This window comes from Phyllobates terribilis, unplaced genomic scaffold, assembly GCF_046119375.1.
Source record: "Phyllobates terribilis strain yellow unplaced genomic scaffold, ASM4611937v1 Scaffold_5__5_contigs__length_657084704, whole genome shotgun sequence".
NCBI lineage: Eukaryota > Metazoa > Chordata > Amphibia > Anura > Dendrobatidae > Phyllobates > Phyllobates terribilis.
In genome coordinates this window covers 211,901,952-211,914,493 of record NW_027362765.1, presented here as the reverse complement: position 1 = coordinate 211,914,493, position 12,542 = coordinate 211,901,952, and positions in this window count along the sequence as shown.

The following is a 12,542-nucleotide window of genomic DNA, read 5'->3' as shown; positions in this document are numbered from 1 at the left end:
ATAAATCACAATAACCACCCTGTAGATATACAGTGGTGGCCAAAAGTATTGGCACCCTTGCAATTCTGTCAGATAATACTCAGTTTCTTCCTGAAAATGATTGCAATCACAAATTCTTTGGTATTATTATCTTCATTTAATTTGTCTTCAATGAAAACACACAAAAAGAATTGTCCTAAAGCCAAATTGGATATAATTCTACACCAAACCTAAAAAAGGGGGTGGACAAAAGTATTGGCACTGTTTGAAGAATCATGTGATGCTTCTCTAATTCGTGTAATTAACAACACCTGTAACTTACCTGTGGCACCTAACAGGTGTTGGCAATAACTAAATCACACTTGCAGCCAGTTAACATGGATTAAAGTTGACTCAACCTCTGTCCTGTGTCCTTGTGTGTACCACATTGAGCATGGAGAAAAGAAAGAAGATCAAAGAATTGTCTGAGAACTTGAGAAACCAAATTGTGAGGAAGCATGAGCAATCTCAAGGCTACAAGTCCATCTCCAAAGACCTGAATGTTCCTGTGTCTTCTGTGCTCAGTGTTATCAAGAAGTTTAAAGCCCATGGCACTGTGGCTAACCTCCCTAGATGTGGACGGAAAAGAAAAATTGACGAGAGATTTCAACGCAAGATTGTTCGGATGGTGGATAAAGAACCTCGACTAACATCCAAACAAGTTCAAGCTGCCGTCCGAGGGTACAACAGTGTCAACCCGTACTATCCGTCGGCGTCTGAATGAAAAGGGACTGTATGGTAGGATACCCAGGAAGACCCCACTTCTTACCCCGAGACATAAAAAAGCCAGGCTGGAGTTTGCCAAAACTTACCTGAGAAAGCCTAAAATGTTTTGGAAGAATGTTCTCTGGTCAGATGAGACAAAAGTAGAGCTTTTTGGGAAAAAGCATCAACATAGAGTGTGCAGGAAAAAAAAGAGGCTTTGAAAGAAAAGAACATGGTCCCTACAGTCAAACATGGCGGAGGTTCCCTGATGTTTTGGGGTTGCTTTGCTGCCTCTGGCACTGGACTGCTTGACCGTGTGCATTGCATTATGAAGTCTGAAGACTACCAACAAATTTTGCAGCATAATGTAGGGCCCATGGGTCTCCCTCAGAGGTCATGGGTCTTCCAGCAGGACAATGACCCAAAACACACTTCCAAAAGCACTATAAAATGGTTTGAGAGAAAGCACTGGAGACTTCTAAGGTGGCCAGCATTGAGTCCAGACCTGAATCCCATAGAACACCTGTGGAGAGATCTCTAAATGGCAGTTTGGAGAAGGCACCCTTCAAATATCAGGGACCTGGAGCAGTTTGCCAAAGAAGAATGGTCTACAATTCCAGCAGTGCATTGTAAGAAACTCATTGATGGTTACCGGAAGCGGTTGTTCGCAGTTATTTTGGCTAAAGGTTGTGCAACCAAGTATTAGGCTGAGGGTGCCAATACTTTGTCTGGCCAAATTTTGGAGTTTTGTGTGAAATGATCAATGATTTGATTTTTGCTTCATTCTCTTTTGTGTTTTTTCCTTGCAAGCAAATTAAATGAAGATAATAATACCAAAGAATTTGTGATTGCAATCATTTTCAGGAAGAAACTGAGTATTATCTGACAGAATTGCAGGGGTGCCAATACTTTTGGCAACCACTGTAAAAATCCAGTGTTACATATATCGTACATATCATAATTAATCCTTTCAAGTGATATATAAATTATCTTCATAGCTTGTTTACTCCAGATCCTTAAAATATTATGCAACTGTACTGAATCCTTTCCCATCAGAATGGTCTCCATCACCCATAGATAGCAAAAAAAGGTCCACATATATTCTTCAAGTAAAGGTTAGAGGAAAACACAACATCGAGAGCACATACAACAATACTAAAGAAAAAAAAAACATAATAATATTAGACAACTATACGGACAAACAAATTAAAAACAATAAAAAACAATAATCGTGTACAGTTAAAATACCGGAATCAAAAGGTCGATGCAATAAGTGAGGGAGGCGATCAGATAAAGGATGAGTAACTCAATGTTTCATTAAGGCCATCAGGGTGTAGCGTACATAATCGCCAGATCCACCTAGATTCCTTTTGTGCAAGAGCACGTCCAGCACTGCCACCACGCAAGGTTGTGTAAATATGATCTATCCCCTTGACCATAAAGCCTGATGGATCACGTGCATGATGCTGCTTAAAGTCTCTGGGGATTGTTTTAAGCAAATCCACATTTTCCTCTGTGGCCGCCGCCACAATATCTCTTACGTGTTCTCTTACTCTGATCTTAAGCATCCTAGTTGTCAATCCAATATAGGTCAGAGAACAAGGACACGAGCATGTGATGGAGTGCAGAATCTTAAATTCCTTACCACTGGAGGAGATAAAATATTTTGTACTCTCAATATTCGGGCAAGAAACACACGCCTTACACGGAGTGCATCCCCAGGTTTTCTTTTTGTCAATTGGCATAGTTCCACAGATTTTAGGTTGATTATTAGGTATAAGGTAACTCCTAACCAAATGATCCCGAAGATTGGGAGACTTCCGTGCAGTGACTGAAGGATGAGTGGGTAAATAATGCCTAAGAGTCTGATCTGCCAACAAAATCGGCCAGTGTTTCTTCAATATTTCGTACATCCTATGCCACTGTGAATGATACTGTGTCACCAGTCTGACACATTTCTCATCTTTTTGTTGTTTACTCGAATACATTAATGATTGATGATTGGTATTCCTTGCCCGATTATAAGCATGCTTGATGCATCTTTTACTATATCCACGATCTATGAATCTACGTTTCATCTCGTCAGCTCTTATTTCAAAATCACTATCTGTAGAGCAGATACGTCTAATACGCAGAAATTGGCTTACCGGTACAGCTTTTATTGTATGTACAGGATGTGCTGATGAAGCATGTATTACAGCTTTAACTGACGTCTCTTTTCGAAAAATGTCAGACTGGAGACACCCATATCTATCTCTCTTAATAAGAACATCTAAAAACTCTATTTGTGCATAATCAAATTTATATGTTAATTTGATATTTAAATCATTGGAATTAAGTTTCTGAAAGAAACCCTGTAAATCCTCTGAAGTACCACGCCAGATCAGAAAAATATCATCAATGTACCGGGCCCAGAAAATGACCCGGTCCATTGATGAAACCTGATCCGGCGGGAATAGGTCCCTTTCCCACAGCCCCAGAAACAGATTAGCATAGGAGGGCGCGCAAGCCGCTCCCATGGCTGTTCCCTGGAGCTGTAGAAAAAAGGACCCATTAAAACAGAAAAAGTTTTTTGTAAGAATGAATTCCAATAGGTGAAGGATGAAACTCCTTTCCTCCACTGTAAGCTGAGTCATTGAAAGAAAAAAACTCGTCGCCATCATCGTGATGTATACTGGTATAAAGAGACTCCACATCACATGTGACGAGAAGCATGTCCTTGTCAATGTGTGTGGAGTCGATTTTCCGAAGAAAATCAGAGGTATCACGCACGAATGATGGAATGGTCTCCACTAATGGCTTCAAAAAGGCATCAACATATTTACAGATATTCTCTGTTAATCCACCGATCCCTGCAATAATCGGTCTACCCGGAGGTATTTTCATATTTTTGTGAACTTTAGGTAGTAAATACAGGGTCGGAACTGACGGATCCTTTGTCAACAATGTTTCATGGATTGTTTTAGTAATAATACCCTTCTCAACCCCAGTCAACAGTATTCTGTTGAGCTGTTCTCGATAGGAAGATAAGAGGTTGAATGTCAACTTCTTGTAACATTGTTGATCCTTAAGCATTTTATATGCCTCCTTCACATACATTGAGCGTGGCCACACCACAATGTTCCCACCCTTGTCAGCAGGCTTAAATACCACATCATCCAAAGATTTCAAATGTTTCAAACTTGTATGTTCTTGTCTGGAAAGGTTATCACCATATATCGTGGTGGGAATATCCTCCAAGTCCCTAGATACCAATTGTACAAAAATGTCGACATTAGGGCATGATGACAAGGGTGGGAAATTCTTAGATTTCGGACGGATCGATGTTAGAACCTTACCTAGTGGTGTTTGATTATGTTCCACTGCTAATTCCTCCAATATGCTCAATGCCTGTTGCTCTTCAATCAGGGGAAAATTTTTCTGAACATCCGCATTATGGAACCATTTCTTAAAGATTAGACTCTGGGCAAAAATGTGCAAATCTGCTAAGATTGTGAATTGATCAAATTTCGTACTCGGTGAAAAGGTCAAACCTTTAGACAATAAATTCAATTCAGTTTGGGAAAATAAATGATCAGATAAATTAATTACCTTCGGAGTCTTGTTGCCATCATTCTGTAATCGTTTATTACTCGTTGGTTTCTGATCCCAGATCTGTTTACCACTCTTCCCATATCTCGTTTTTACTGAGTACCCCGAGGAGTGGGAAACGTCCGCTGGTTCTCCCATTGATGAAGATGATGAAATGGATGATGATCTTTGAACACGTTTCTGTGTTTGGAAACGTTTCCATCTATATACTTGACCCAACTGGTAATCCATATTATCTCGACACAATTTTTTCGCATGTATTTCTTAAATTTGTGTTTCCCATTCACCCAAACATTTTTCCATGGCCGAATTAAGATCAATTATCCCTTCACTAGTGGAATTTGCTTTAAATTTAAAATAGAGATCTTCAAGTTCAGCTTCTAAATCATTAATAGCTTGACTATTAAGTTCTATCAAGAGCTCCATCAGCTGATTAGATCCTCGGGTGTTCACATCCTCCCACCTAGACCTAATTGATTCGTTGTCCACAGGAAACGATGGGAAAACCTGAATTCTCAAACCACGAGGTATGAGATTCTTTTTGATGTAATTTTGTAAAAAAGCCCGGTTCCACTATATTTTTGTCCTCCTATGTAGTAGCCGTTTGATTTGAACCTTGGTAGTACTCATATCTCTCTGATCGCCACCCCCTGCACCGGCCGGCTCACCACCAAAAACCTCTGCCACTTGTGCCTGCCAGGCATTCTCCCTGGCTTTAAAGTCCATTTGCACCAAAGGTCAGTAGAATCTGTGAAAATACACAGCAATATTAATCAGACAACATAACTGACCAATAGAGTCATGCAGAAATTTAGTAGGATGGACCCAAACATGATGCTGTTCAACGTCAATTAATAAGCATATCAAATAGAAAAAAGACGTAAACTGAACATTATCCAAAATGTACAAAGAATTCTTTATTAGTAATATTTAAAATCAGACAAAAAACACATAATGTTTAAAAAAGGCAGTAAGACTCCTCCAGTGGGCCCTGGCTTCTCCATCAGGGGAGTTGAGAGTGCCAAGGTGAGGAGCATAATGATGATAGAAGTTATCATCTGCTTTGCTTTCTTGGAATGCAAGTGTAAGTGTGCAACCTGCCACCTACCCACCCCCAGGCTGCAATACCATACTGCTAGCTTGCTTGCACTTGAAATTGGGCCTTTTAGGCATGTGGAGGCAGATGCCGGCCACCATGTCATGGCTGTGTTGGCGGCCTGGTATCTATACTCAGTCCCAAGCCGCCCGGCGGCCGGGTGTCCACGCTCGGTCCCCAGCCGCCAGGGGGTGGCCGAGTGTCCATACTCGGTCCCCAACCGCCCCATGGCCGGGTGTCCACACACGGTCCCTAGCCGCCTCGGGGCGGCCGGGTGTCCATAAACGGTCCCCAGCTGCCCCTATTTCTCCTGTTACCTTCCCACACACTTTTCTTAGCATGGCCTGCTTTAGGGCAGCATTGGACGAGCCCACCAGAGAACCAGACTCCTCCGGTGGGCCCTGGCTTCTCCATCAGGGGAGTTGAGAGTGCCAAGGTGAGGAGCATAATGATGATAGAAGTTAGCATCTGCTTTGCTTTCTTGGAATGCAAGCGTAAGTATGCAACCTGCCACCTACCCACCCCCAGGCTGCAATACCATACTGCTAGCTTGCTTGCACTTGAAATTGGGCCTTTTAGGCATGTGGAGGCAGACTCCGGCCACCATGTCATGGCTGTGTCGGCGGCCTGGTATCCATACTCAGTCCCAAGCCGCCTGGCGGCTGGGTGTCCATTCTCGGTCCCCAGCCGCGAGGGGGTGACCGGGTGTCCATACTCGGTCCCCAGCCGCCCCGCGGCCGGGTGTCAACACACGGTCCCCTGCCACCTGGGGGCGGCCGGGTGTCCATAAACAGTCCCCAGCCGCCCCTATTTCTCCTGGTACCTTCCCACACACTTTTCTTAGCCTGGCCTGCTTTAGGGCAGCATTGGACGAGCCCACCAGAGAACCAGACTCCTCCGGTGGGCCCTGGCTTCTCCATCAGAGGCGTTGAGAGTGCCAAGGTGAGGAGCATAATGATGATAGAAGTTAGCATCTGCTTTGCTTTCTTGGAATGCAAGCATAAGTGTGCAACCTGCCTCCTACCCACCCCCAGGCTGCAATACCATACTGCTAGCTTGCTTGCACTTGAAATTGGGCCTTTTAGGCATGTGGAGGCAGACGCCGGCCACCATGTCATGGCTGCGTAGGCGGCCTGGTATTCATACTCAGTCCCAAGCCGCCCGGCGGCCGGGTGTCCACGCTCGGTCCCCAGCCGCCAGGGGGTGGCCGGGTGTCCATACTCAGTCCCCAGTCGCCCGGCGGCCGGGTGTCCACGCTCGGTCCCCAGCCGCCTGGGGGCGGCCAGGTGTCCGTAAACGGTCCCCAGCCACCCCTATTTCTCCTTTTACCTTCCCACACACTTTTCTTAGTCTGGCCTGCTTTAGGGCAGCATTGGACGAGCCTACCAGAGAACCAGACTCCTCCGGTGGGCCCTGGCTTCTCCATCAAGGGAGTTGAGAGTGCCAAGGTGAGGAGCATGATGATGATGATAGAAGTTAGCATCTGCTTTGTTTTCTTGGAATGCAAGCACATGTATGTAGTAACGGCTAGGCCTGAGGTGGTCAGCGTTTTGGTGCATATCCTACCTCCTCCGAGGATTGCTGGATGTTTTCCTGCTACTATCCCAGTTCTATGACTCCCGTTAAAACAAAGCTTCAGGTGATAAATGATGGATGATGTGATGGCAAAGGAGAAAGAGCAGGAGGAACAGGGACCATTCGCATCAATATCAGGCCAGTCAACCACACATGTCTTGTAGGATATGTTTCTGTACCAAAAGGAGCGGTTCGGCTACACAGTTATAGGGCATACAGTGAGTGCAATACCTACCAAAAATTTAGAAGAAAAAGAAAAAGTAACCTGGCACTCAGAAGACTCTTGGGTTCTTTTTGTAATTTTTAATAAAGTAGTGCAGAAAATAAACAACAGACGTTTCAGTCACATTAGACTTTCATATCCTGAAGTATTTTAAAGAAACATACCAGTATATGGGTGTGGGTATACTTAAGCAGCAGCCTATTAGGTTCTGTTTGCTGTGGGGATAAAATATATAGGCGTAAGTGCCATAACCATGGCCTATTACCATATAGGGAATAAGGAGACCATCATTGGAAAATTACCTTTAGATGTGTGATAGCCGGACACGGTGTCCACCGTTTGTCAGGAGGTGTTGTGGAGGAGGTGTTGTGGAGGATTACATATTTAAGACCTAAGGGGTCTTAAATATGTAGCGGAGGGGGTTAAAGGTCGCTCACAGAGCTGATCATTGGTGGCAGTGGGGTTTGGGCGCGCATATGGAGTGTGGAGTAGGAGCTGAAAAGCGGAAGTAGCGTCATATGACGCTCTTAGGCTATGTGCCCACGTTGCATTTATGAAGCAGAAAATTTCTGCTGCATAAATGCAAGTCCTCTCCCGGAAAAACGCATGCGGAATTCCGCACGCGTTTATCGCGCATTTTTCGCGCGTTTATCACGCGTTTTCCACATGCGGAATTGCCTTGCGTTTTTTATGCATTGGACAAAGGCAATTCCGCTTGCGGAAACGCAAAATTAAATGACATGCTGCGGATTTTTGAACGCGGCATAAACGCTGCGGAAAAATCCGCAGCATGTGCATAGAACTTGCGGAATCCCATTGGGGACCATGGGGTGCGGATATACATGCGTTTTTCAAGCGTTTACGCTGCGGAAATTCCGCAGCATATACGCTTGAAAAATGCTACGTGGGCACACAGCCTTAAGGTCCTGAAATGAGAAAAACCGGTCACGTGACCGGAAATGACGCGCTAGTGCATTCCACATTATGTTGTATGCGTTCCACTGCGTGTGGGAAGCGCTGGAGCCAGAATGGCAGGATTGAGAATCATTAGGGGAGCAGGATAGGAGTCCAGGAGGGTCGGGGATCAGGAGGGAGGAACACCAGTTAGGATGGGATCTAGGAGAAATCAGAAAAAAGGTGTAAATAACATGACCATAAAAATACATCTTTAGAACAATAAAGAACGATATAGAAGTTATTGCATCAACAGGGCCCATGGAAACCTTGACACAATTCTTTGAGACTTTGAACTCATCCTGGGATGGTCTTGGCTTTACCATTTCTTCCAGCAAACATTCTATTCACTTCCTTGAAACCACCATCATCAATGATGAACTGGGTTTCCTCTCCACTGACTTACTGTATATGTGAAACCCACCGACAGGAATAGTCTTCTACACTATACTAGCCTCCACCCGAAATCCACCATTACCTCAGTACCAAGGTCCCAACTCCACCGTGTTCAACTCATTGTTAGTAACCCCTCCATACGGGACATCAGGATCACTGAGATGAAGAAGAAATTTCTTGACAGGGGTTACCCATCAGCCACGTTGTCCCGAGCCTTAGAGCCCATTACCAGCACTCGTCTTACTCCCAATCAACGCATGCCGTTTGTCCATACTTACCATCCTATGGTTTCAATATTACATAAAAAGATCAGACAACACTGGAACATACTTCAAACAGCTTATCCTACAGTCCCAGAATTCAAAGTCCCTTTCTTACCATGCTACAAAAGATCCACCAATATTCGTGACCGCCTCGTCCACTCTGACATCGGTACCACCAATATTCAACCTAGACAGAGATTCCTATCCACCCCTAAACATGGGACATTTCCATGTTTACAATGTCATCAATGTAATAACATAATCAGGGGAGACACTATCTATCACCCACAATCAGGCAAACAGTATAAGGTTAAGGATTACTTCACATGTAACTCCTCCTACGTGGTTTACGTCTTGAAATGCCCTTGTGGTCTGATTTCCAATGATGGTCTCCTTATTCCCTATATGGTAATAGGCCATGGTTATGGCACTTACGCCTATATATTTTATCCCCACAGCAAACAGAACCTAATAGGCTACTGCTTAAGTATACCCACACCCATATACTGGTATGTTTCTTTAAAATACTTCAGGATTTGCCACCATCCCCTACCTAGCCCTGATCCTCTTTCCTTTCCCATCCCACCTTCCCCTGTTGTACTCCTTGTATGCATTTTACATGACAAATTATCATGTCTGTTTTCATTAATTTTGGTTGTATTATTTACACAATTCTATATGTTGCTTACTGCCATTTTTTACTTTTTGGAGTATACCGATGAAGGTCTAATGTGACCGAAATGTCTGTTGTTTATTTTCTGCACTACTTTATTAAAAATTACAAAAAGAACCCAAGAGTCTTCGGAGTGCCATGTTACTTTTTCTTTTGATTACGGGCTTGTAACCCTACCTGGGCACCTCCACTACTCCAGGAGTGCGGTAGTTTTATTTATTCAAATACCAAAAATTTAGAGACACTCCAATGCCCCTTGGAAGTGACATGGAGGTCAGAGGGCCTTAACTAAACCATTTTTTCCATTTATAGCAACTGGGTCTCCTGTGCACTGTTGGCCTAAGCAGTGAATGGAAGGCTTTCCAAAAATTATGAGGAACTGCAATGCCCCTTGAAACAGACGTGGATTACAGCGTACTAAAAACCTTCTACCCATTATTGGGGAGTGTGTCTCCCTTAGTGTTCGCCTATGCATTGAAAAGCAAAAGCTGACTAAAATTAGGAGGAAATGCAATGCCCGTTGGAAGAGTTGTGGAGGTCGCAGTAGCTTAACAAGATGGTTTTAATGCCCCTTGGAAGAGACGAGGAGGTCGCAGTAGCTCAACAAGACGGTTTTAATGCCCCTTGGAAGAGACGTGGAGGTTGCAGTAGCTTAACAAGACGGTTTTAATTGTTATGATCTGCAACAGGAACTAAAGAAAGATAGGGGAAAGCTGTCCCTACAATAAGACTAAGCTGAATCCCTACGATGTAGCGGGCTGCCTGTTCCTAGTGAACAGACCCGCCTTCGTCTTCGGCTAGTCTGAACAAAGACCTATAGAATTAAGGGAGGGGTCCCTAAAAGAACTAAGGACTGGGACAAAAATGGGACACCTCCTAAACAGAAATTGTTGTAGAACACAAAAGACAAACTGACAAAAAGTACTAGAGGTCCCAGAGGACCAAGCAAACTGACAGAGATAGGCACTGAAGCACCAGGCTACCAAAACAGTCAAACAACACTGAAGTCCAGCAAAGCCAGAAGGGCGGAGCTGGAATATATAGGCAGATGGTCACGTGACCGTAAAACACAAGATAGAAAAATCTAACAGGAGGGTTCTAACATTAATGCCCCTTGGAAAAGTGGTGGAGGTCACAGAAGCTTAACAAGACGGTTTGAATGCCCCTTGGAAAAGTGGTGGAGGTCGCAGTAGCTTAACAAGACGGTTTTAATGCAAGAGCCATACAGTACAGTATCTTAAAAACAATATTCCCATTATTGGGGAGTGGGTCTCCCATAGTCTTTGCCTATGCCTTCCAAGCAAAAGCTGCCAAAAATTAGGACGGAGGAACTTTCAATGCCCCTTACAAGAGCCATGCAGTACAGCATATTACAAACATTATTCCCATTATTGGGGAGTGGGTCTCCCATAGTCTTTGCATATGCCTTCCAAGCAAAAGCTGCCAAAAATTAGGACAGAGAAACTTGCAATGCCCCTTATAAGAGCCATGCAGTACAGCATATTAAAAACATTATTCCCATTATTGGGGAGTGGGTCTCCCATAGTCTTTGCTTATGCCTTCCAAGCAAAAGCTGCCAAAAATTAGGAGGGGGGAACTTGCAATGCCCCTTACAAGAGCCATGCAGTTCAGCATATTACAAACATTATTCCCATTATTGGGGAGTGGGTCTCCCATAGTCTTTGCTTATGCCTTCCAAGCAAAAGCTGCCAAAAATTAGAATGGAGGAACTTGCAATGCCCCTTACAAGAGCCATGCAGTACAGCATATTACAAACATTATTCCCATTATTGGGGAGCGGGTCTCCCATAGTTTTTGCTTATGCCTTCCAAGCAAAAGCTGCCAAAAATTAGGACAGAGGAACTTGCAATGCCCCTTACAAGAGCCATGCAGTACAGCATATTACAAACATTATTCCCATTATTGGGGAGTGGGTCTCCCATAGTCTTTGCTTATGCCTTCCAAGCAAAAGCTGCCAAAAATTAGGAGGAAATGCAATGCCCGTTCAAAGAGTCGTGGAGGTTAGAGTTAATTAAGTACAACATTTCAATGCCCTTTGGAAGAGCTGTGGAGTTCAGAGTGGTTTAACAAGACGCTTTTAATGTCCCTCGGAAGAGACGTGGAGGTCCCAGTAGCTTAACAAGACGGTTTTAATGCCCCTCGGAAGAGACGTTGAGGTCGCAGTAGCTTAACAAGACGGTTTTAATGCCCCTTGGAAAAGACGTGGAGGTCCCAGTAGCTTAACAAGATGGTTTTAATGCCCCTCGGAAGAGACGTGGAGGTCGCAGTAGCTTAACAAGACGGTTTTAATGCCCCTCGGAAGAGACGTGGAGGTCGCAGTAGCTTAACAAGACGGTTTTAATGCCCCTCGGAAGAGACGTGGAGGTCGCAGTAGCTTAACAAGACGGTTTTAATGCCCCTTGGAAAAGTGGTAGAGGTCGCAGTAGCTTAACAAAACGGTTTTAATGCCCCTTGGGAAAGTGGTGGAGGTTGCAGTAGCTTAACAAGACGGTTTTAATGCCCCTTGGAAAAGTGGTGGAGGTCGCAGTAGCTTAACAAGACTGTTTTAATGCCCCTCGGAAGAGACATGGAGGTCCCAGTAGCTTAACAAGACGGTTTTAATGCCCCTCGGAAGAGACGTGGAGGTCGCAGTAGCTTAAGAAGATGGTTTTAATGCCCCTTACAAGAGCCATACAGTACAGCATCTTAAAAATATTATTCCCATTATTGGGGAGTGGGTCTCACACAGTCTTTGCTTATGCCTTACCCTGGTGGTATAGTGGTAGTGGAGGCTGAGGATAAGGAGAAGAACATAAAACAGTCGAAATGAGGAAGCGTATACCCATGTGTGGGTGTGAAGCGGTGCATGTGAATACACCTCCCGAAATAACACAGTGGATTTGACTTTATGTTACTCTGCTGTCATTTGGTGGTGATAAGAAGTCTGGCTCAATCCAGCCCTTGTTCATTTTGATAAGGGTCAGCTTGTCAGCATTGTCAGTTGACAGGCGAGCGCGCTTATCAGTTATAATTCCCCAAGCGGCACTA